The sequence below is a fragment of the Cebus imitator genome, unplaced genomic scaffold (assembly GCF_001604975.1).
Source record: "Cebus imitator isolate Cc_AM_T3 unplaced genomic scaffold, Cebus_imitator-1.0 Scaffold357, whole genome shotgun sequence".
In the NCBI taxonomy this organism is placed as follows: Eukaryota; Metazoa; Chordata; class Mammalia; order Primates; family Cebidae; genus Cebus; species Cebus imitator.
In genome coordinates, this window is record NW_016107672.1 from 2,220,951 (window position 1) to 2,247,849 (window position 26,899).

General features: G+C 35.9%; 1 long non-coding RNA gene across 2 annotated transcripts in view; it reads right to left on the bottom strand.

The window, feature by feature from the left end:
* Positions 1-26,899, bottom strand: part of LOC108287949 — an 81,410-nt gene that overhangs the window by 5,792 nt on the left and 48,719 nt on the right. The window lies entirely within an intron of this gene.

Below are 26,899 nucleotides of genomic sequence, written 5' to 3' on the forward strand. Positions count from 1 at the left end.
AGCAGTTAGGTGAGATAGAAGAGAGAGAGAGAGAGAGAGAGAGAGAGAGAGAGAGAGAGAGAGAGAGAGAGAGATACTGAATCCCATTGGCAGGTTTGTAGATTAATGGAGACAAAGTATCTCTCCATTATAAATACATGACGCCATAACCATAGCAACCATGTGCCCTGAATTTTCATGACAATTCAGATTAATCATATTCTTCTGTTCCATAACTTAAAAACCATATTTGATGATTTTTCATTCAGAAAAAGTAAGCCACATAAATTGGGGATTAAATAATGGGATAGCCCACAGGGCTGTTGGGAGACTTACATGCATTATGCAAAATATGGGCTAGAAACAGGGAGAGTTTGTTTATGGTTTTTCTCCCTGCAAAGCTGTCTATGTGAGCTGGCTCAGTCCACGTGGAACAAAGACAGACGTGGCTGTGAGGCTCCCAAGCAGATTATGGTAAACATACAACCAGAGGCAACAGACAGGTACCTAGAGAAACTTTTCTCTAGCTATTTGGGGTCTAAAGTTGTACCCAGAGTCCAGTAAGAAGGACTGAAAATGAACCCCAAAACAACAATTTAGTACCACCTATATACATTCTGTTGTCTTATGTGCTTTCACATTGTCAGGTGCTTAAAGAAAAGTAGCTATTTCTTCCAAAAGACAAATGCGAAATTTTAGAATATAGTATTTGAATTTACTTCTCAATATGCCTTTTGGCAACAGGAGAATTTTCATTCTTAATTATGTTAATAATAAGACACCAGGCGTGGGCTAAGTGACTTATATTTCATCTCATTTAACCATTTTAACAAAGCTATGAAGTCCATATTATACTCCATTTCACAGGTGAGGAAACCAAGATAAAGGAGGCTGCCCGGGGTCAAATCATTACATACACAGCCAAGTAATATTCAAACCTGACTAAAAAGCCAATTTTCTTAGTCACTCTTCTGCAAATTTTAAGACACTGCTATTAAGAATAGCAATAATAAAGGAAAAAATGAATTAGGAATGAAAAAGAATGGTAGGGAGCCACGGTGGCTCAGGCCAGTTGTCTGGGCGCTTGAGGCGGCAAGGCTATGCGTTCGAGGCCAGGCTGGGCAATATAAGAACCTGTCATTCATTTAAAAAAAAAAAAAAGGAAGAATGGTAATACAGAAGGCAGGCTGGGATTATGAAGGTTTTACAACATAGCCTTGAGGGGCATATGAGTTAAGTTCAGTCTTAGAAGCCTCTTTCACATATAAAGAAAGGTAGAGGCTAAGATAAGTGAAGGAGCTGAAAACACTAACTTGAGCATGAAGGTAAAACACAGAGCAATGAACAAATGGTCCTGGGTACTGGGAAGCTCCTAAGCTATACTAAATGATTCTAATAAGCATAACTCCAATTGTTTATATATTAGCCATCTAGATTGCTATGCACATAATAGCCAGAAAAGAAAGCAAACAATGTGAAATAACAATTCCAAATCGTAAAATCATAGACATGGGCAAAATAAATTGTCTTCATTTGCCTATTTTCTATGAAAAAAAACAAAACAAATTTATCTTTTTGTTGTGTTTTATTTTTGGAAAACAAAGTATCTTGTTAAAATTAGGGAAGACAGAGAACTTTAAAATTTTCTAGCAGGTAAGAGCGGACAAGTCAAATTAAAAGAATAAGATCCATTATGGTTTAAAAATAAATAAAATATATTTATGGGGTTTTTACAAATTAAGAGTACATCACTTATTCCCACATTTTGATGAATGTAATATGTTACATATTATGTACCCATAAATACACATATAATTAGGGTTTTCACAAGATTCCTTGAGATCTCTTAATATCTAACCCTACTTCTCCATTCATGTTTTAAGTATGTCAATCCCTAATTCTTCTTGTCACAGTGTCACTGGAGTTACATCACTGAAGTCTCTGTCTCAGGCACTATACATCGTAGCTTCAGTCACCCTCAACAAATCTTTTTGTTTTTTTTTTTCATGGCAAGGTTTCATAATATAATTGATACAGCATGGAATTTAAGAAATCTTTGCTCTATTGTGATTTAACCTCTCCAAGACTGTTTATTCAACATCAAAATAGAAGTAATACAATTTCCCATTATTGCATTTTCCTGTTGTTTTATAATTCTGTTGTTATCTTGCCTCTATGCCTACTTAGATTCTGCAACAGCATATAAAAAGTACCTGGTTTCATGCCTGACATGTCATAGTGCTCAATAACTGCTAGGTTTTATAAGTTAAAGGAATCCCATATTTATAATAAATACAAGGTATTTGAAATGATAGACCAAATCATCATTAAAGACAAAATTCAGATACACAGAACACTCAAAGCTGAAAAGTAGCATCCGTATGGCACAATGCCTAATAAGCTACTTTATTAAACACTTACTAAGCCAAAAATGTGTAAGAAAAATACCAAAAATAACGTAAGTGCTATATGAGAAAGGAGGGTGGAGAGCACTGCCACAAAGCCAGAATGCACTCAGGCCTCTAGGACAGGCAGTGGCCGGTGCTGCCCCCTGGTGGGGAGCAGGACACCCAATCACTGCTGTTTACTGGGGGGCTGGAAATCCCTCTGCACCCCGACAAAGCGCCTATTTTCCCACTATAGAAAAGTGGCCTATCATTCGACTTCCAAAAAGTTTTGAGTAAAAGAGCCCAACAGACAAATGGATGTAATGAACGTATACACACTTTAAAAAACAAGAGTCAAGAATAAAGACCATTCAATATTATTTGGTGTGTTTTTAAAGCAACCATTTCCTTTTTGTTTTTAATGCTAGACAATTCCAGGCTCAGATTTCTTTCTAAGAACAATGTGGAATAATTTTTACTCCGTTCTTCTGACAGAAAGTTGGATACAGCTCATTGTGCAAGACTATATACCTTCTTGAGCTGGAAAACTGTGAAGAAAATTTCAAAGTGAGATCAGAAAATTACAGGTCTTCTATATATGTTCCTACTTCTTATATAGCTGATATAGACTGATAAATTTCCTTTTTTTCCGTGAGAAACTATTACCTCATTTTTCTAAATATTTAATGGAAAGTCAGAAAAGCAGGGCATTGTAATAAGAAACATATCCTAAGTCAAAACAGGCATACGTTTCCTGTAGGATTATCTGAAAAATCAGGATTTTATGTTCCTCCTTGGAAGAACCTAATTTCCAAGTAATAACTCAGAAAATTAACATTTAAATTACTTTGCAAACAAGAAGGTCCAAGTTATTTCATGTAATCATTATACTACCACAACACACTTAACTATAAGAATATATTTTATTTGGACAGGGCTAAATTAAGCTGTAAATATAATGAGTACTGAACAAGACATACAGAGATCGTGAAGCTATCATTTCTTCACTAGAAAACAAAATTAAGAAAAAGCTTTAAATGATGTGTGAATGTACTTAGTTTTAAACCTAAATTGGAACTCCATTTAGTCCTTAATTATTAAGTTAATAAAACAGCAAATATTTTGCTTCTAAGTGCAATTACCTTCTAGAGGTCATAATTAGTAGTGTAAGAGTTAAACTCTAAGAATATGAGAAAAACAAAACCAGTATTCTAAAATGATGTCTATTTGATACTTTTAAAGTCCGTGAACTCACAGATTTATATTTGTCATAGTTATGTAAGGCTAGACATCACTCAGCTTCCAAATATTATCACAGAATATTTACTTTAAATTTGTTTTAAATCTGCCATGAACATTTGCCCATAGTCAAAACATGAGTTTCAGCAAATGAGAAAAAATGATTCTGGTGTCCTGAATCACACTTTCTCAGCAAATGAGTCACACAAACCTGTGAAGGCAGTATGCCAACAACTCCAAATTAATTTCATTACTGAATTAAATAAATACAACTATACAAATGTAAAATATTATTTTTCATGTAAGTGAATGCTTTAAACAATACATATCATGTTTTAAAAATAAAGCTTAAAAATATATTAGCACATACCAATTTTTCAAAAGTATGGATCTATGAAATTAATTATTCACAAAGCAGAGTCCCTAACCTACCCCAAAACTAGCAGGATGCTCCCCTAAATGTTAGAGCTATGCTTATTTTATTTTGCTAAGACGATGCACATGAGATGCACAGAACAAACACTCTGATATAAGGTCTCTCACTTTTAAAACACAGTTGAACCAATATAACGAAGACAGCAGATGAATAATATAATTTCATCCAGATTCGTATAAGACCTAAAACATTACTGTCACACCTATTTCAACAAAGCTTCTATGTAAAATCCTCTTGACTAAATTAGAATCTGAGATCTCTATTACTTAACTTCACTGAACCATCTTCAATGTCTGCTGACTTAAAAAAAAAAAAATCCATCTCTTCTTTAATGCAAATTACTGGCAATTTGGTAAATTTTTTTTCCCTAAGATTTCTTTCTGCTAGTTAAAGAATGGAACTGAATCCTAAATTAGGATTTTTATTTACATTCAGATTCCATTTTCTAAATGGATGCTTATTTTTTGAAGTTAGAAAGCAATGTTATTTCTGATCTAAATGGGTTTCCTTGGATACAATTTAGCTACCTAAAACAAAGTTAGAGAATGTTATTCACAAATGCATAGAAATGATTCATGGTTCAAATTCAATAGCTGTGTCAGAATAAAAGCATATGTTAATATAAAATTGTCAAAATCTCAATATATTACCTGTAGAAACTGAAGTAAATTTTAAAATCAAAATTTAACATTAAATCAATTTATGTATTAATTTAGAGATTATTATAACAATTACAAGAATATCAATTACTACTATTTTCCCAAAACTATAGCTTTATAAATTTTGCTATTTTAAAACCAGAAATAAGTAACAAGGAAGTGACAACTCATTTCTGTAATTTATAATCTTATATAAAGTTACTTTTTTAAAAAGTACACTATGCTTATTGTGGTACAGAGATGATATGTAAATATTTTAAAATATTAACTCATTTCAATTTCTATAAAATCTAAATTAGCAATCATAAAGGTAAGAACTAGCACTTCATCTAAATCACTTTGTTTTTCCAGGTAAAATCTGTAAAAACTTGGTTCTGCTTTCAAATTCTCCCCTGGATACAGTCTTGAACTATTACTCAAAGTTTCCTCACCATATTCACCTGCAGAGTACTGTGAGAACAACGGCAAAAAAAAAATATTTTCTTCACTACAGCTGTCTGCAACACATTCTGTTTATTTGCTGTGATTGACCTCTAAAGATGTTTGAGGCTTTAAAAGTTCAGAGTTTCAAGTTTAAATTCCTTATGAGATACACTATGCCCAAGTTCTGACATTTAAAATGTACCGGGCTACCATGCTTTTGTTAAAACACTTTACATTCAATAAAGAGGAGAAAAGGCAATGCTCTCAAATTTCCACAAACGCTGAAGATTCTCAAATTTTATAGTTCAAATTCTTCCTATAGAAGAAAGCACTGACGGCGTTTGAAAGTGGAATTTCCTTAGAATGTGGAAACATAATGATAAACATAAGGGACTTGCAGCACTGGTCATCTCACGAACTAATCGCTCTCTGTAAGGTAGGATTTCTGATTTGCTTGGTACCAAGAATGTAAAATACTCCTGAAAAGTGACTTTTGATGATCATACAAGGCATTCAATTTTTCTTCTTGTTTGTTTTCTTTCACAAATTCTGGATCTAGCAGTCTAACACCACCAAATGGTGTTCTGAAGGCAGAAATCAATCCTGGCTAAAGCTACCAGGCAATTCCTTTGTCTCATGAAAGAGAAAATGTATTCTTTTAGAATTTGGAAGATTGGAGTGATATTAAAATCAAGATTTCTACAAGGACTTGTCGCTGTCCCAGTTTTGCAACCTGTTTTTAAGTTTGAAGACTAATTACAAAATGAAACTACTAGAATAGAGTGATTTCTCCCTATGTGGCACCATCTTTCTAAAAAGTTTGAGAAGCTAGTTTTTGAAAGGATTAAATGCGACTAAATAAAAAGTACATATATATATATATATATAAAATGACTGAAATATTTGCTATTTTACAAATTATAATCTTTTGATAAAGCAGTTTTATTTTACTGCTTTTTCCCTTCTCTTTATGCTAAATTTCTTTTAGTGTATGTTTAAAAGAATGCAAAAGAACTTGCTAAACTTAAAAAAAGACCAGAAAAAGGGGAGAGGGATCTATTTTTATCCACACAATGCCAAAGAGATGTACCAATGTTTTTACTAAAATTAAACTTTTTTTTTTACAGTTAATCTTGGGTGCCATAGCAACACAGCCTTTAAAGCTTGGTTTTGCTCAATGAATAAATCAAACCCAGGCATTTTCAACAGTTTAATTCTGGTCACCAGATCACTGCAGTTTTACTAATAAAGCACAGCAGAAATAAATGTTCTATGTTACCATCAATTATTAGGGAAATGTAATCAGAAATTTGCTAATTGAACCCCATTAGTAAATTTATCTTTGTACTCTCAAAGTTTAATAATTGAATAAATTAACAAAGCAAACAAGTTTCTGGCAGGAATATCTGACCTAAGTAAGAAAAGGCTGGAAATTGCTCTATTATTTATACGCAGATGATTTTTGCTAGCATGATGAGTTCAAACTATTCATTAAAACAAATCTAGCAATTGTAATTATTGTCTGTATCCAATGAAAATAAAATGCAGAATCCAAATTATACTTTTCTACTATATTTACCCTGTAGTTCTAACTTTAACTTTGGTTAGTATTTTATACAAAGAAGCTTTTCAGATTGAATGTCTTAATTTGCATGTACACATTTTCACATTAGAATTTCAAGAATCGGGAGACATTTCACAATTTTGGGGAAAGTATACATGCTGCCTTTTTTACTACCATAATTGGGTAAATGGTATGCTGATAAGATGAACCCAGTTTTATACATATTTTCACAAAGTACATATTACATGCTCAGTATAGACAAATTTCTAATAAATCTGATAAAACCATTGATCCATTAATGAAGAGGTAGTTAGTGACTGGAAGCTGCTTCTGGATACTTTTAGAGTTAAATATAAAATATAAAGTTAAAAATGTTCAGAGATATTATTAATAAATTTAGGTAAACTAAATGTATATAGTTCATATAAAATGCTGTTAGTCACGTATTTTGTTTAGATGAACCAGAGCATTTATTTAATAATTTTTATCTACTTACTTGGGGCTCAACTACATAAATTCAATCCTGTCCCTCAATTGGGTATTAGAGGGTACCAGAAATAACAGGAGTTTGCATATCTGTCATACGCTAAAGATAATGGCTTATATAAGCACTCATCGACAAACAAACAATTCTGTGCATAATCAGCACATACTATTCTGGCAGAAATCCAGAGAAACAACATGGAGGCATATAGAAAAAAATATATTTGCCCATATGCCTATCTGTTCTAAAAAAGGAATATGTGCATGTGTACAGAAAAAAAAAAAACAGTTATCCAGACTAAATAATAATCACACAGTTATTATTTAATTATAAATAAAAATAACTATATAGTCTCATTTAATCCTTTCAACAACTTTATATAGTAGTCAAGACAAGTAAGAGACTGAAGCTGGAAGAGGTTAAGTGAGGTAGCCAATATCATACAGGTGTACAACATTTGTTGGTATATGCACCAAGTCTCCTGGTTAATTTTAGGTGCACTGCAGAAGACTTTAGATTTAAGTTTTCAAAAGAGTCTTGCTTGGATACAAGGGGAATTCTGTACTTTGTGCTATTATCATACCTATGAAAAAGAAACTAGCAGAATTATCTGCTTGTTTATGTCAAGTCCAATCGAGATTTTAAAAACATTTATAAAAAGCTTAGCAGTTTAATTGCTTTTGGGGGGACCCCGAGGTCAGTCACTCGTGAATACAGGATCTCTTTAATTAGAGTTATAGTAGGTTCTGTACAAATTTGTACTTTTTTATTTTTTTTTCTTTTTAGTACTTGCTGGGAAGATGAGCAAATGAGAGGAAGGATGGACATGGGTGGAACTTTCTGGTTCATTCCTAGCAGTTTGCCTGAGTGCAGGGAATGAGCTGCCACTTCAGTTCTAAAACTGGTTTTGAATTCTGATCTGAACCTGATTCTGACTTGAGATTTGATGGTCAACCTACGGTAGGATGTAAGTTTGAAGGTTTTTTTTTTTTCTTTTTTACTATAAGGGTTAAAAAAAAAAAATCATTGTTGCCTCTCATTTATTTCCTTATTTATGGCTAAACAAATTTAGGTAATGAAGTAATTTGATTAAAATGTGACAACTTTTTGACAGATTAGAAAATATTTTAAATAAACATAGTTTCCAAGCTTTATCCTAGCCTTAACTTAAACTGGAATATAAAATTTAACCTCTCCTCGCAGTAAATGTTTTATAGCTATTCTCCACAGTTAACTCGCTTCGTAGAACACTAATACTAAAGAACAAAACTTCAGGAGTATTTAAAGCAATGTCTTTCGAGTATAAAATTAAAATTCTTTTTTTTTTTTTTTTTTTTGCAATTAAAGCAACATATACCAGAACAAACCACTGCAATTAAATTAACCTTAAAATGTAAATACAAGTGCAGTACATGATCTCACCATCTCTGACTGTACTCTCCAGCTTCAACTAGTGGTTACTGGCACAGCCCTAACAGCTGGCACTGGGGTGTTTATTAAAAAGCTGTGGGCTCTTGTGACAGGTGTAAAGCTAGTTGTACACACATAAGTGCCATCAAGCAGACACGGACACATGCAGATGGATCAGTCCCTGTGCACAGGTCCCAGTTGTCTGAGAGAAGCATTTCAGTCATCCCTGTGACGCATCGCTTTTAAAAACTATTTTAAAAATTATGTATGCATATAATACATATGGGTTTATGGTGCATTACAATTTCATTTTCAATTCCTAGTCCCCACAAAATGCACATGCTGACAATTGACAAAACAAATCACCAACCCACAAGGATTTTCCTTAGGTTTCTTCTAATGCTAATTATGTAGCAAATTTAATTAAGTTCATGTGAATCAATTCAGCGGTCGGTACTTCAGTTACTTCATAACTGCCAAAAACGGATGAGAAGTGTCTTTGCTCCCTCCACAGCAGTCATGCTGTGTGCCAAACTGATAACCATTAAACACAGCTGCAGAGCAAATGTGCAGTATTGGCCCTGTAAATACAGTGTTCACACATCAACCTGAGCTGTGAGCAATGTAGCATTCAGAACAACCAACTGCAGGTTTGCTCATGTTACATGAATGTTATAGATGAGTGCTGTTTCACCCAGCACAGCTTGAGCAGATTTTGATGGGCCATGAGAGTTCCTTCCACCTAAGAATATATACTGAAACTCTAAAACCCCCCAATATTGATAAATTTATTGGATCAACATCCTGTCGAAGTGGTTTGCTTTTAAGCTCCATAGCTCACATGAATAAAAATATAAAGGCCATTTTGTGTGTTTGAGAACACATTTATGGAATGATTAACACAAAAAAACTATTATTAAATGTCATCTCTGAAGAAATATATGCTGTCTTTATTATAAATGTTTTTGTTTAATTACAGTAGGTAAAAGTGCAAAACAAACCTATAAGCAAATCTAAACTACAAAATTAAACTCTTTTTATTTCAGAAACTCAATTTCCATGGAAGGAAATCCTTTTCGGAGGGGCTCTCTCATCTGGGTGGGTTGCCGGATGCTTAAGGCCATGACTGCATTCCCTCCAGAGGCTGTTAAATCACTATGGCAACTAACTTTCCCCTATCAATAAGCAAGAGCTACAAACGCTAACATTCTGAAAAGGCCATTTCGTTTTCTACAGCAGTAACAATCTAACCTAGTTTCAAGATAGAATATACCTCTTTTTGAGCAAAACAACTATCTTTGCTGATAATTACTACAATTCAGCTTTTCAAATAAATGCAAAAACGGTAAAATCAGCCACTGTACTTCAGTTTCAAAACAAGGTAAAATTTGTGACATAGTACATAGTAATCTAAGGATGTTACAGCTAAACTGGGTTTCATGTGCATGTCTCGGCAGGAAAAAAAAAAAGGATATTTCAGGAGCAAATAGCATATCAGAAGGAAAGCAAGAAAACAACACATGCTTCCATGTAGCTCTTGGAGTTTCTTAAAAGAAGCACACATTTCAACAGTTATATTTCATACCTGTAGTTGTTTCTAGATATCTAATTATTACTGTGTAGGGTAATAAATACATTGACATTTTTCAAATTAAATACATATTCTTCCTATTTAGGGAGGTATTTGCCAGCTTTGGCTTCATTGGCTTGAGTATCAACAGCTACATCTCTTAAATGATGTTTCATTTTAGGTATGCAAAAACATTGCCAAGTATCATATACACAGATTTACAAGCCCAGATGTATCAGAGGTACAATGCCTGACATGGAGCAGGCATCAGGAAATATTTGTGAATGCATAAATATAGATTAAACAAACAATTCCAGTTTGTATTTCTATTGTGTTTCATCCTGGGGTATTAATAAGCTTAGTCACTGATGAGCCTAAATATATATATATATGTATATCAGCAAGACAGGAAGTATGGTGTGGACAATTTTACTTCTTATCAATTCCCGAACCTTCAACTCATTCACTAGATGCCACACTGGTGCCATTTTGATCATGTCTCTTCCCAATAAAAGGTTTTCCTAGTTCCCCAAAGCTTATGCTTTATTCCTATTTCCCCCACAAAGCCCAGTAAAGACATGCACATGCCTACCTTCATTCCAAAGCTTTTTTTTTTTAAATAAGATCACCTTTACCCAAGCCTCTCTCTTCTCAAACCCATTTTCCTACATCCTGCTATCTTCATATATTCCACTTTTCAAATTCAGCTCAAATGCCCCTCTCCAGGAGCCTTTGGGATGTTGGTACTAATCTTTATAAAAATGCATTCATGTTTCAATCACTTATTAATATTTGAGTGTCTACTATGTCCCTATTCTCATAGAGTTCTATGTTTTAGTTGGGCGGGGGAGGGTGGTTCGAGGAGTGCTAAAAAGGAAGTAAGTAAGGGGACTGTGGTAGAGACTAACAGGGTGAGTTGTATAGCATGCTCAGGAAAGGGCTTTCTAAGGTGGTGTCATCTCAGAAGGAGAAACCAGATCTGCAAAGAATCCAGGAGAAGCACTCCTGCCAGGTCACACAGCAAGTGCAAAGGTAGGAACACAGAAAGGAGCCTGGTAAGATCCAGTTATTGAGAGAAGACCCCTGAAACTACAGCATTAGCACAGGGAGGAGGGGGAGACACCCAAAGGGCGACAATGGAGCAGTGGGAAGAAGAGGACAACCAGATGCAACCAGAGGTCTGATGGCCAGTGGACCAGCCCTGGCAGGAAGACAGTGACAGATAGTCTTGATACTTTCCAAGAGCAGCTAGGGAGCATTATGAGACTCTCCAGGTAACCTCTCAGGGTTCATTTATAGGATACCCAGAAATATCATTAGATGTGAATAATACTTTTGCTGGTAATCTAAGTTAGATACAATACAGTGAGTAGTAAGTCAAACACACAATCAATATGAGCAGATCCTATGTTTTGTAATTTCAGGAAAATTATTTCATTCAGTAAAAAACTTTTTAAGGAGCAATACTAAAATGCCCATTCCTGAGAAACTTAGAAAAATTAAAATAGGGGATTTTAGAATTGAAAGTACTTCACTGTAGTTTGTATCCTGGCTACTATTCAAATACTTTTTCTCTTCTAGTAATCTAATATATTTATTACCATATCTAGTGCCTTAAAGATATCAATTTCCCATTTACTCACACTACTGGTTTCCACTCCCTATTTCTTATCTCTTTCAGTATTTTTTAAATGATTATGTATTGTAAAGAAAAAGGCTCAAAATTGAGTAACCTAGCAACGTGTACAAAGATCGGATTTTTATAAATGTTGTCTATTGTTCCTTTGGCAAGGATTAGGAATCTACCAGGAAGAGAAATAGATTTTCATTTGTTTTATCTAGGGGCAGTAAAAAAAAAACATTTTCCCTCATTGACATTCTCTCCGTGTTTCCAGTCACCAAGGCTGATTGAAATACAGCAAATTCTGAGCTAGTACCATAATAATTTTGCTACCTAGCAACTAATTGCAAGTTAGTCTAAAAATGAAGGCAAAATAAAATTAGAAAGTTTCTGTATACCCAATTATACAAAGTTCAGGAGGGTATATTTGTTTTCCCTTAAATTCTGATTTATGCAATTTCTGATTGTCTGAAAATTCTATTATGTCACCTCTAGATATGCACCGATCTCTTAGAAAGCATAAGTTAATTCCAGTCAGCTATCCTTTTACGTTGTAAAAAATGTTCCCTTTGGGAAAAACTAAAGAATGAAAAAACATCTCAACTTCTTTGAATTGAGGGCTAATGCCATACTAGAAAAGAGACGAGAGTCCTGAATCTGTTGTCAACTAGGTAAGTGACAAGACAGCGTGGCTCTCCCTTTTCTACTCAAACAGCCACAGTGCCAGCGTACACCAATCAGCATGGTAATAAAGAAAATCAAACTCCAGTAGCTGAAAGAGTAAATGCTCTTACTGAATCCTTTTAATAGAAGATATCCTAGCATACAATGCCTGGCACAAAGCAAGCATTCAACAAATCAAGGTTTATCTGAAAAGTCTAATTTTCCCTTATCTTAATATCTCTCAAGCTGGGAGAATGAGAAGGGCTTGAAAGTCTTTAGCCCCTCAACACTGGTAACAGAAGCAGAGTTTGAACAAAAAGAATTTCAGCCCTTAGTTCTTGACAAAGCTCAATTCAAATGGTTGTCAGGTGACCATTTTAACACTAAAATGGCAGAGAAAAAGAAAAGGACATACAGGTGAGATGATCACAGAGCAAAAATGGAAGGAAGGCAGGAAGGCAGGGAGGGGAAAGGAAGACAATAAGAAACCCCAAGGACCTTATGATGTCATGAAATGGCTTTTTTTTTTTTAGAGATATTATTCTGAATAAATGCTGAAGGGTGCTATCTTCATGGTAGTGAGATCACAAAATACATAAAAGCTGGCTATGCTGGTATAATCTTACCACTATAAACCAAAATGGGTGGGGAAAGACATCCTCAAAGAGAAGTGTGAGAATTCCTCAAATATGAGGTACAGAGAGGGTAGAGAAAATAGTATTTATTTTGTAATAAAAAACTAAAAAGTTTGACAAAATCTTTCAAGGTGAAACTCAAAAGATTCTAAGTTTCTTTACAATCCTTCAAAGATCGTGAGACCTTCCCAGCCCTGTGGGACTGTGAGTTAATTAAACCTCTTTCCTTTATAAATTACCTAGTCTGAGGATGTTGTTACAGCAGTATGAGAACGCATGAATACAGTTCCCAACTTAAGAAACATTCAACTTAAAAATTTTTTGATTTTACAATGCTGCAGAAGCAAAATGTATTCAGTAGATACCGTACTTTACTCACACAACCATTCCGTTTTTCACTTCCAGTATTCAATAAATTACATGAAATATTCAACACTTCATTATAAAACAGCCTTTGTGTTAGACGTTTTTGCCCAACTGTAGGCTAATGAGCACATTTAAGGTATGCAAGCTAAGTTACGGGTTAGGTGTATTAAATATATTTTTGACCTACAATACTTTCAATTTATAATGGGTCTACTGGGAGGTCACCCTATCATAAGCTGGGGAACAATCTGTACTGTTTTTGCAATTTCCGAAGGCTTATACTTATGTCAAACTTTTAAAAAGTTTTTTTAAAACATAGGCACGGGTTAAAAAGAGTACGTTGCTAATCTGAATCTTTCCATAACAAAGAAGGCATAAATATGAGAAGGTAGAAAGGCTGGAAATTGGAGTCAAGTAATAAACAAGGCTGTCATGCAGTCTGTCATTCTGCATCTGTGTGACTCTGGGCAGGTTACTTACGCTTCCTCTTTTTTTTTTTTTTTTTTTTCATACTGAGTCTCGCTCTGTTGCCCAGGCTGGAGTGCAGTGGTACGATCTCCGCTCACTGTAACCTCTGCCTCCTACGAGCAAGAGATTCTCTGGGATTAAAGACATAAGCCACAATGCCCAGCTAACTTTTGTATTTTTAGTAGAGATAGGGTTTCACCATGTTGCCCAGGCTGGTCTTGAATTAGTCAAGTGATCCACCCACGTTGGCCTCCCAAAGTACTGGGATTACAGGCGTGAGCCACTGCACCTGGCCAAGTCACTTACTCTTCTGAGTCTCAGTTTTTCTCTTTTGTAGAAATGGTAGGCCTGTCCTACAAGTTTCTAAAAATTAGATGTGTTAATTTTAGTGAAATCCAGCACGTTTGACACACAGTGGATATTGAAAGAGAAATCAGTTTTCTTGCTTCTATAACCTATACTACACTAAGGTGAAACAAAGTTGCAGACAGACATAAAACAGAAGTTCATAGGCCAACAATAAAGGTCTCAAATGCCAAATTTAACTGATGCCTCAGCCTCAAGGACTACAGAGAAGATCTCTAAGAATGCAGGACTTCTTTCATTTGTCAAACAGTAGCATTCAGGCTCTGTTATAGTAACCTTATGTCAGAGACTCTTTCCTGAAAAATTTATTCCCACATCTTTAAAAATAACTTTTATTTTGAGTTATTTTAAAATTTAGATAAAAACTGTGAAAATAGTACACAGCTTTCCCATATATCCTACAACCAGTTTCCACTATTGTTAATATTATTAACATCTTACATTAGTATATTTGTCACAATTAATGAACCAGTATTGACACATTAACTAAAGCCCAACCTGTATTCAGATTTGCCCTAATGTCCTTTTTCCATCCTGGGATCCCTTCCAGAATCCAAATTACATTCAGTCTTCTTGTTTCCTTAGGATCCCTTGGCTGTGACAGTTTCTCAGACTTTCGTTGTTTTTTGATGACCTGGACAGTTTTGAGGAGTACTGGGCATGTGTTCTGTAGAATATCCCTCAACTGAAATTTGTCTGGCGTTTCTCTCATGATTGAACTGGAGTTATGAGATTTTTGCTCATGTATTTTTAATCTCAAACATTAATCCCAAATTGAACAGAAGTAATTGAAGTTTGACAATTTAAACTTCCAAAACTAGCAAGAGGTTTTCTGCTGTCTAGTTGAGAAACTGCTTTGAGATACCAAACCATTTCATAAGAATGTGATCACTACCATCAAATGGATTAACTCAAACATATGTCAATTACACTGTACACAAAACAGTCCTAAAATCAATAGTTAGGAACTTTCTCTTAAACAGTTTTTAGATTGCTACCTATTTTCTAATATTTCAACTGCTAATTTCATTTTGCAGGAGGCTTTGACAGTCATTTAAAACTCTAACTGTCATTTGTTCTGTTTTCAGACATAGTTTGCAGGGTCTTAAATGACATATCTAACAATCACATTTTCCTATAAAATAGTAACCAGAAACGGTAAAGCCACACATTTGCCTAATAATCTCCAGATATGTAATTATGGAAGTCCTATATTCTGCCACAATAGCAACATTGTATAGTAATGAGTTTTCAAAAAAGGATCAGTAAGACCTGCTACAGATTGCTATATTCTACAGTGTTTAAGTCAATAAACCGTGTTTGATCTAGTAAGTTATTTGATATTTATTATATTCTAAAATACCAGATTTTTTTCTCTGAAATATCTGACGCTCTGAAAAATATCAGCACTGTATAGTATTTTCTATATGTTATTCAAAACTGTCCCCATACAAAAGCATTCATAATTTGCACATGTAAAATAATTCATTACATTGAATCATTGTGACTTTTAAATATATAGTGGGTAGTATTAGCTGTCTACCAGCACCCATTCCCATCTTCCCATGTTCTTGATTGGCTTAGCAAATGAGCATATTCCATTCCCTAGCCTCAGTTACCAGTTGAGGAAATATGACCTCAATGGTCTAATCAGGATGAATTTAGAACTCCTGCTTAGAACTGCTGGAGCCATATGGCCACCATAAAGGAAGTCAACTTTGAGTTGCTTTCTCACCCAGTTTAAGAAAGTAAAGGATGAGGTAACCACTAGCAGAGGGGGCAGGATAGCAGCATGTAGACAGAGGCTGGTGAGAGAAGAGAGAAGGTAGGGAAGTGGGGATGGGAAAGGTGTATCAAAATTAACTAGGAACTTTTGCCAAATACATGTTCATCTCTAGTCCCTAAATCACTGATACACTGCCCTGACGGAGTAGCTGAGACTCACTGCTATATATGCTAATGAATATATGCTAGAATGTTCTTTCTGATGTGAGTATGCTGTATTTCCTGCTAATTCCTTGAGTTACAGTCCCATCTCTCTTCTGCCTTTCACTACCAAAACTTATCAAGATAAGTCTACATTTCCTATTCTGGTTTCTTCTTTTCCATCTCGTTCCTACCTAATTAGGCCCTACAACACTGTCCCATAGTATCTCTCATACTTAGCTACATATTGAGATCACCTGAAGAGCTTTAAAAACTGATGCCTGAGTCCCACCGACAGAAGATCTGATATAATTATTCTTGGGTATGATCATGGCATCAGAATTCTTTTAAATGCTGGGAAACTGTAATGGATAACTAGGACTGAGAACCAGATCACTGCTGAACAGCTATTATAAATGACCCCTGAATGACCTAATTCAGTGATTTTTTTTCCCCAGATGTCTCTACTCTAAGCTGAAAGGGTGAGGGAAAGTCACCATATATAAAAAATAATTTTGCTTTTCTCATGAATAATTCCATAAGGTTGGAAAAATTGAAAAGGAGCAGCAAAATCAGTGTGAAGAAAAGGGCTCTAGGAAAATGAAAGTGAGTTATGATGGCGAAAGTGTGAGAAGTCTAAGAGAAATACTGGATGAGAAGGTATATATTAGGGAAATACTGAAGGGGAAAGAGTTAGAAATCACTGTATGAAAAACAGCCCAGCATACAAATTCCCCTCCACTGTAGAACAGTTTGAATTAGTCCATATGCTAGAATGTAAGCCCACTTACTAAACACTGATTTAAAAAAGCTCTTTAAGGGTTTTTAGTGTCTTAAAATTCATGTATGTTGGGAGGCACTATCTATGTGTTGAAAGAAAATATGAGCTAACAATTTATCACTTTTCTGTGCAGCTATAGAAACAAAACTGACAAGTAAAAAAAAAAAAACAAACGTCAATTTGTATTATGTGCTTATAAACAACAGAATACTTCAAAAGGCATTACTAGGAGAAAAAAAAATGAAGAAAGTGGATTTCTGTAACCAAACACCAATAATATTACTACCAACAGACAGCTAACACCTATGGAGCATATACAAGATGCTGGTATTAAGCATGTGACATTATCTCATTAACTGTCATGAACCTTATGAGAGGGAAGAACCTTTATCATCCCCTTCAGAGGCGAGGAAACTGAGGTTCAGAAAGGTAAATGACTAGCCCAAGTTATGCACTTGGCAGGTGGCAGAACAGTATTTGAAATCAGCTCTGTCCAATTCCATAGCATGAGGTCTTAACTGTTATGCTTATGCTCCACTTTTCTAAACTGCAACTGATTCATCAACATTAGTTAAACATTTTTAAACTCATGGGTATTCTCTGCTTTATTCTAAAAAAAAACAATCATTAGGAAAATTAACAGAGAACATTTTGAGTATATAAAACAGCAAGAACAGAATGCAAAAGCTAGTTTAACCTAAGATGTAAAATCCAGAGTCAGTCACTCTGGGGATTCTCCATAAATGTTTATTGGTGATGATGGGGGAATTAAAGTTTTATACTATTCTTGATGCATGCTATTTTTGCAACTTTAAAGTCCTTCTTTTGTGAATATATTTCCCATTAATTTTGCTTTTCATTTACACACAACCATCAGTCACTAAGCCAAAGTCTCCTCTAGGTAAAGATGGCTAAGGAAATCCCAATTTCTAGTAAGTTCACTTTAGAAAACACACATGTCTAAGAGAATGTGTGAGAGGCTGGCTTCCATGGACCTGATGAATGGTACCATTACAGTAAAGAAAAGAGCAATGATGGCAGTATTCTGCATAAGTACAGACCTTTTAGTTGTTAAGTAATATACATATAAATGCTTTATACAATGAAGACCCAAATAGGAGCATCCCTCCTCTTACATGAATGCTCCTTGGAGTAAGTACCACATTCTATTAATCATTGCTTCTCTTCTGCTAAGCAAAGGCAGTAGATTTCATGTAAGTATCTTCCGAGTTTATTTAATATTAAACACTACAGTACACATATGAAGTCAGAAAGAACATTTGATTTCATGCTGGTATTTTTCCATCAACTGCAGGTGCAATTGTTTACATTTTACAAAACATAATTGGGAGTAGAGAGTAATGAAAAAACAGAAGAATCATTTTATGATTAGATTACTCCTGAATATTTTATAGCTCCCAAGGATATTAGACATTAGTTTCCTGTTTCATAATAGTTGGGATACACTTAAAACTATTCTTCATTTAAGCGATTTAAAAAATTCCTGTTTTAAACTTTAGGCAAAATTCAATTCTCTGGAAGTTTCTGTGGAGTCACGAAAAATAAGGTATGGGCATGTTAATGAAAAATATAAACAGGTATAGGTTTAAAAGGACCACTAAGAATTGAACATAGAGCCCTTATCAGCCTCACACATAAAGAATCCAACACCATCTTGATGACCACAGGATGGCAACTTGTCAACATTTATGTGAGTTACATTTCCATGACCATTTCACAGGAAGCATGTTCAGATAATCCACCTGGATGAGGGATAGGACTACAGAATTGTGGTTTTCCACCACAGGTTATTCAGTAGAATTGATGAAAGATCCTAAATTATGAGTCAGAAGAAATAAGATGTTTTGGTCTCTAGATGCCTTCCCATCCAGGTATTTAAGGATGGAAAATGTGTACTACTGACATTCTGCACCCAAAGCAGACATCACTAATTATAGCATCCTTCTCAGCACACATTCTAGGAAGCACCTCCCAAGAGTGACAAGAGCTGCATGGGGAGAAGCTATTGGCCCTAGAGGAACTATAATGTGTAATTTATGATCTGTTAAAAAAATAACACCACTTTCATATTATAAGCTTGTTTAGGTCAGGATAGAATCTACTCTGGGTGTTCTTGGTATTTTTTACTGGCTTTGTACTAATTTCATACTTTTTCAGGGGGTAGGAGGATATCAGAAGTATAGCAAGAAAATATCTCATTTTTTGTGAGATTACTGAAGGTTTAATTTAGTCAGTAGTCAAAATAAAAATCTAAGAAGGCATTATGTTTTTATTTATGTTTCAGAAATATGGTTACTGCTGCATATGTATAAGTGTTATAAGAAAATATTTGCTTTCATTGTGTTGCTTCACCATTGCTACCATAACCAAATGTTGATAATTTTTATTAGAATGTCATTTACAAAAATCATATCATAATGTAAAACCAATATAACTTTTGCAATTTTATGGCTATGCAAATATGAGGAGAACAAATTTCTCTGTTTTTGTAAAAAAGAACTGATTCTTCTACAGGTCTCTACCCTAGAAATGGTCGCTGAATTGTCACTCTGGATACTTAAGTAGAGCCTAAAGCTGAGAGACCTAGATTTGGGTCTTGTTAGTGAGGAACTAGAAATGAAGTTTTAATAATGTTTTGCAAACTTGGAAAGATAGAAAATAGAAGTAAACATGAAAAATATGATTATCAATATGTATGAAAAAAGAGAAAGGAGATAAAAGCCTGTTTACATGACACAAATTCTTAACTTTGTCAGAAATGGTCAATCATTAAGGTAGAAGAAAGAACATATCTTACAACTGTAATCAGCAGGTAAAATAAGAAATTATCAAAAACTGTTGCTTCTGTGGAACATAAAATTTTTTTAAAAAAAGATATTTGTCTATGGACATTACAAAGGAAGAACCTAGAACTATATAAGAACATATTTGCTACTATTTATGATAATATAATCAATAAAACTAAAATTTTTAAAATGTAAACATATTTAACTCAGTAGGAAAAAGAACTTATTAATAATAGTTTTATAAAGGCTGAATACATGCTTTCATTTTTATATAACTCAGATTTCCTTTTGTTTATTTGAGACTAAAGAGAAAAGACTCAAATTTAGCACATTTTAAATTTAGCAGTCTTTACATTAGGTAACATTTACACAATGTTTCCTATTTCACTGAAGATTTCTAAGCAGATCTAGCATGTGGCTGACAAGCCAATCCTGAAAAGAACTTATCTTATGTTTTGTCTATTAATATTTTAAATGAAGCTACTTTGAAGTTCACCTTTAAGATTATAATTATATACCTTATTCAGAGTGAAAAATTACAGTTTCTTTTAGACTTAAAAATACATGCATAATTTACAGAAGAGAACAATGTGAGATCTTCCTAACATAAATTAAGCGTTATAAATGATCTTGTTGGAAACTGACAATGACTACACCTGAATATACACATTCCTACTCTGGAAGTTGTATACACCTGCCTTCAAAATACAACCACTTTTGCAATACAACCAGAGGGCTATAAGTTTCCTTAGGCATTGGAGGCAACTCCTAAACCATCAGTAAGAGGAAGAAGCTGGCCTGAATTTTAAAATTTGTTTCATATCATGAGGCAGAAAAGTGGTGAATAATTCAACAGAGATTGTAATAATAAATGGTGATGGTGAAACATTACAATAATATTGTTAAATATTTTCTGGGTAGTAGGTCCCATTCTAAAAGCTTAACCTTAATAATTCATTCAAACCTCACAATTCAGCAAGTTGGGTACTACTAATGGAAAAACTAAGGATTAAAGAGCTAAAAAATTTCTGTAAGACCACATAGCTAGTAAAGAGTCAGTCAGTATTCTGATTCCTACTGTTTCCCTCTAAAAACAGTGAGAAGGAAAATGCAGATTGTGTCATATAATTATTTTCCACACAAAAAAATTCCACAAGCATAGCTTATTCCATAAGGCCTAAGTGAAAGGAAAAGATTTATCTGGTTAGTAGGGTCATGATTTGCTGCTCAACGCTAGCTGCTTCTGGACAACATTCCCTGAACCCTTGAGGGAGATTTAAGGGCTTATCTTTCCTGTGCTCTCATTATAACAGAGACTAACACACATATGTAAATATATACATACGTCAACCCTTGGTATCCGTAAAGAATTGCTTTGAGAACCTCCCACAGATGCCGAAATCCAAAGATGCTAAAGTCTCTTATATAAAATAGTGGAATATTTGCATAAAATCTATGTATATCCTCCCATACATTTTAAGTCATCTCTAGATTACTTACAATACATAATATTATGTAAATAGTTGTTACACTGTGTTGACTAGGAAACAATGACAAGAAAAAAAGTCTTATATCTTCAGTACAGGTGCAATTTTCTTTTACCAATTTTTTTTTTTTTAAGATACAGTCTTGCTCTGTCACCCAGGGTGGAGTGCAGTGGTGTAATCTTGGCTCACTGCAACCTCCGCCTCCCAGGTTTAAGCAATTCTCCTGTCTCAGCGTCATGAGTAGCTGGGACTACAGGCACACGCCACCATGCCTGGCTAATTCTGGTATTTTTAGTAGAGATGGGGTTTCACCATTTTTGTCAGACTGGTCTCGAACTCTTGACCTTGTGATCCACCCACCTCAGCCTCTCAAAGTGCTAGGATTACAGGCATGAGCCACCATGCCTTGCCCCCAATTTTTTTGATCTGTGGTTGGTCGAACCCACAGATGAAGAACACAGGGATACATACAGAGGACCAACTGTATATAAAGACATCTGTCCCATATACAGCAATGCTTATATTTCATGTCTTTCTCCCTATTTGACTATTAATTTCTTGAGGGCAGGAGCCATATCTCTATATCCAATTATCCCTACATCTGGCACATCTGAATGATTAACTGAATAAATAAATTTCAAATCTTGTTTTAGGAGCTCCAAACTTCGCTTTACAGAGGAAAGGTATAATGGGAAGGGTGTTGGGAGTGATGAGGTTGTGAATTATTGCCCCCAAAACTGTTGGGGCTCCACTGCCATTTCTATAGAGTACAGTGTATATCCTGACACACAGAGATGAAGACAGTTAGAAGAAGAACACTGGCAGACTGAGGACCACAGGAGGGAAAGCATCTCAAAACAAGACTGAAGGCTGCTGGAGGAGAGTGGAGGGAGAGACAGCCAAAATCCAGTCTGTTAAACAGAAACAGTCAGCTGAGGAGCTCTGGCCTTGAGCCTGATACACTGGGTTTTATGTTTTTAAAATGACTATATCCTGGACCCACTGTGGTGAGGTAGAAGAGAAATGGCTAGGCTCCTTCAAGTCACCAGATTAGTGTTGTCTACTAGGGAAAGGGAAAGGTATTGTGGTAGGCAGAATAATTATCCCAAAATGTCCATGTCCTAATCCTTGAAACTATGAATTTGTTACCTTACAAGGCAAAAGGGACTTTGCAGGTGTAATGACAAACCTTGAGATGGGAATAGTAGCTTGGATTACCCAGATGGGCCTAAGCTAATCATATGCCCTTAAAATTGGTGAACTTCCCCTAGCTGTGTCCACTGAGCAGATGCTGTGACTACAGAAGAAGGGTCAGAGAGATGCAATTTATCTGGCTTTGAAGACAGAAGAAGAGGAGCCATGAACCAAAAAATGTGAGAGGCCTCTAGAAGTTAGATTGGGCTAGGAAACAGACAGTCCCCTAGAGAATTCTCCAGAAAAGAATGCAGCTCTGCTGACACCTTGATTTTAGCCCAGTGAGATGTGTGTTGGACTCCAAACCTACAGAACTGTAAAACATTAAATCTGTGTTTAAGTCTCCAAGTTTGGGGTATTTTGGTATGGCAGCAATAGAAAACACAGACATCTTTGAATTTTAGTCAAGTCTGCCCCTTAAGGGTAAAGGAGAGAAACTGCAGAGGCCCTAAGTGTGTGTCAGAAGCACAATCAGAGAGAAAGGCCACATCTAATCCAGACAGCTCAACCAAAGATGAAAGGAATTGGAATACAAATGTTTTAAAGAATTAGAGCAAGCCTAGTGAGAATACTAATTTATAAAAGGTTGACAGGGTAAATCCTTCTGGAGAAATGCTGCTCTGATTCTAAACTCCACCCTAAGATTCTGTTCTGGGAAGCCTGGTTTGAGCCAACTGGTCACATCTAAAAACAATCAGAATAAAAGCCACACTGCTGGGTGCTTCTAAATAGCTTCTGCCCTCCACTGTGATCCAAGGTTAGCATAGTCTATGCATGAAACAATGAGGCAGTCTACAAAGTTCTGTAACAAAACCCATGTTCAGGCTGCAGGGAAATAATAGCTAGCCACTGAGAGACTAAAACAAATGAGATCAGTTTCCTCTCATTTCTTCCACTGCTTCTAGGCAAAGAAAACAGCAGTCACAAGACGAAAGTTATCGGTACAAAGCGCTTTAAGAATTCTTTGTGGGAAGTACCTTGATTTCATAATTTTCTCCATTCACTAAGAGTAAGGTTAAATAAAGAATGGATATCAGAAACATATTTGCTAATATTGTTACCCACCAAATAGTCATATGATACAAACTTAGTGGCTGTAGGCAGGAAAGTTCTGATGAAAAGGAGTATATTTTATATTCTTATAAAGAACTGAAAGTCGATGCAAAAGGAAAAAAAAAAAGACTTCGAGAAATGGAAAAAAAAAGCAGTTTGAGTTTCACTGAGTATTTTTTCTCATAATGATACAGAATTGGAGTTACTTTTCATATACAAACAAAATCATTATAATTCAAGGAAATCTAGGACAATCAAGCATAGCTTAAAATCTTAAGATAATTCGACTGAAAATAACTCATTGAGATTTATAAATGTTTTAACATCTGTTTTATGATCTAACTGTCAAACTAAATTATCCTAAACTTGACACTGTACTACCTAATGAAGCATACCAGTTATTTTCCTGTTTTGGAATCCTAAAGTCACAGCATATGAATGAAACCTTAGAAGTGACCCTAGTCCAACAACTTGCCTGATGGGAAAAAGATCCCTGGCAGATATTTTCACTTTTTAAAAAGGGTCTAATTGATACAGCATTTTCCTTTACAGAATCTTTTACAAACTAGTTGATGCTCTAAATTGTGGTGTAAACAGGAACAAAAGAGAAGGAATTGGTTATTTATTCTGTGCTTACTATATAACAGATATTGTGGCAGGTGCTTTACATATTTTTCCATAATTTACTTTTTACATCATCCCAGTGAACTACTAAAGAGACTTATTTTTTAGATGAAGAAAACAGGCCAGGTGCGGTGGCTCACACATGTAGTCCCAGCACTTTGGGAAGCCAAGGTGGAAGGATTCCTTGAGCCCTGGAGTTCAAAGATACTGTACAGTGACCTATGATTGTGTCTGGGCAACATGGCAAGATCCTATCTCTAAAGTAAGTAAATAATAACTTTAAAAAACAAGGGATCAGGGGCCAAGACGGTCAAACAGAAGCAGCTGCTGTGGGTGGCATTCACAGAGAGGAACAAAAGGGGTGGAGTAATACAGCATCTTCAACTGAATATCCAGGTACTTGCAGTGGGACTGATCAGGAAAACAACTCAACCCAGGGAGAATGAAGAAAAGTATGGTGGGGCAATGGCCCAACTGGGAGTGATATGTAGTCAAGGGAACCCCCAACTCCAGTTAAGGGAAGTGGTGAGTGAATGTGCAACCCTAAGAAACTATAGATCTTTGCAACCCTCCCAAGATCAGAAGATCCCCTCATGAGACCATGCCAACAGGGCCTTGGGTCCAACACATAGAACTGTGTGGAGTCTCAGCAGAGCAATTGCTCAGGCACACACAGAGACCCAGAGCTTTATATATTTTGGCCCTAGGAGTCCCAGCAAGGCAGGAGGTCCATACATACCCCTAGGAAGGTGGCTAAATCTCAGGGGCTGAGTAGTGTCAGTCTACAGGCCCCATTTCCATGGCACCTCATAAGGTAAGACCCAATGGCTTGGAATTCCAGCCAGCTGGAAACAGGGTGGAACCTGCCTGAGAGAGGATAGAACGCCAGTGGGGAGAGGAGGGCCACTATCTCTGCTGTTTGAACAATTCAGCCATTCCAGCCCACGGGCTCTGGGGAGTACAGACGGTCTAGATGAGGAATGAGTACCGCAGCACAGTATAGCTGCTTTGCCAGAACGTGGCCTGACTGCTTCCTTAAGTAGGACCTCGACCTATTCCTTCTCACTAAGTTGGACCTCCCACCAGCCTATATTCTATGAACAGAGGTCTGATCTCTCCCTAAGACAGAGTGCCTTGTGGGAGGGGCAGGCTACCACCTTGGTTGTTTGAATGACTCAGTGGTTCCAGCCTGTGGGCTTTGGAGAGTCCAAGCTGACCAGGGCATAGGTGGTTCCACAGCATGGCACAGCTGTTTTGTTGAGGCATGACCAGACGGCTTCTTTAAATGGGACCTGGAGCTACAAATCCTTCTCCAGAGTAGATCCTCCCAACTGGGGCCTCCAGCCACCTCTGCCTGTATACTACAGCTGATAAGAGTACTAATTTCTCTCTAAGACAGCATGCATGGTGGATGGAGCAGGCCACCACCTTTGCTGTTTGGGTTTCTCAGCTGGTCCAGTCTGTGGGACTTGGACAGCCCAAATGGATCAGGGACTACAGGGGTCCTCAATAAAGTACAGCTGCTCCACCGAAACACATCAGATTACTCCTTTAAGTGGCTCCCTGATCCTGGTTCTCCTGACTTGGGTGAGAGCTCCCAATCAGGGTCTCCAGCCACCTCCTACGGGTATATTTGGTCGCCACCCCCACCCCAAAGAATGGAGTGTCTGGAGGAAGAGGAAACACATCTTTCTTAGGGTTGCACACTTGGAGCCTTCACTGTTAATACCTCCAAGTACTGGAAGAACCAAGGTAACTAGGGCCTAGAACAGACCTCCAACAAATCACAGTGGCCCTTTGGAAGAGAGGCCAGGCTGTTAAAAGAAAAATAACCACCACCAACAACAAACAAAAACAAAAAATAAACTCCCATCCAACATCAGCGACCTCAAAAATTCAAGGGTAGGTAAGAGATGAGAAAGCATCAAAACAAAATTGATGAAAACTCAAAAAGCCAGAATGCCTCCTTTTTCCAAATGACCACAACACCTCTCCAGGAAGGGTTCAGAATGAGGCTGAGGCTGAGGTGCCAAAAACAACAGAAGTAGCCTTCAGAAGGTGAATAAAAACGAATGTCATTAAGCTAAAGGAGCACATTAAAACTCAATAAAAAGAAGCTACAAATCATGATAAAACAATGCAGTAGCTGACAGCCAAAATAGACAGTATAGAGAGAAACATAACCAACCTAATAAAGCTGAAAAATGCACTGCAAGAACTTCACAATTGCAATCACAAATATTACTAGCAGAACAGACCAAGCAAAGGCAAGAATCTCAGAGCTATCTTCCTAAAATAAGATAGGCAGAAAAGAACAGCAAAAAAGAATAAAAAGGAATGAATGACACCTCTAAGATAAATGGAAGTATGTAAAGAGACTGAATCTATGACTGACTGAAGTACCTGAAAGAGACAGACAGAATGGAACCAATGTAAAAAGAACATATTTCAGGATATCATCCACGAGAACTTCCCCAACCTAGCTAGACAGGCCAACATTCAAATTCAGGAAATGCAGACAACCCCAGTAAGATACTCCAAAAGAAGATCATCCCCGAGACACATATTCATCAGATTCTCGATAGTAGAAATTAAAAAAAAAAAAAAAAAAAAAAAAAAAAAAGTTAAGGGAAGTGAGAGAGAAAGACTAGGTCCATCAGACTAAAAGTGGACCTCTCAGCAGAAACCCTGTAAGCTAGAAGAGATTGGAAGCCCAAACTCAACATTATTTAAAAAAAAAAAAAAATTTCCAACCCA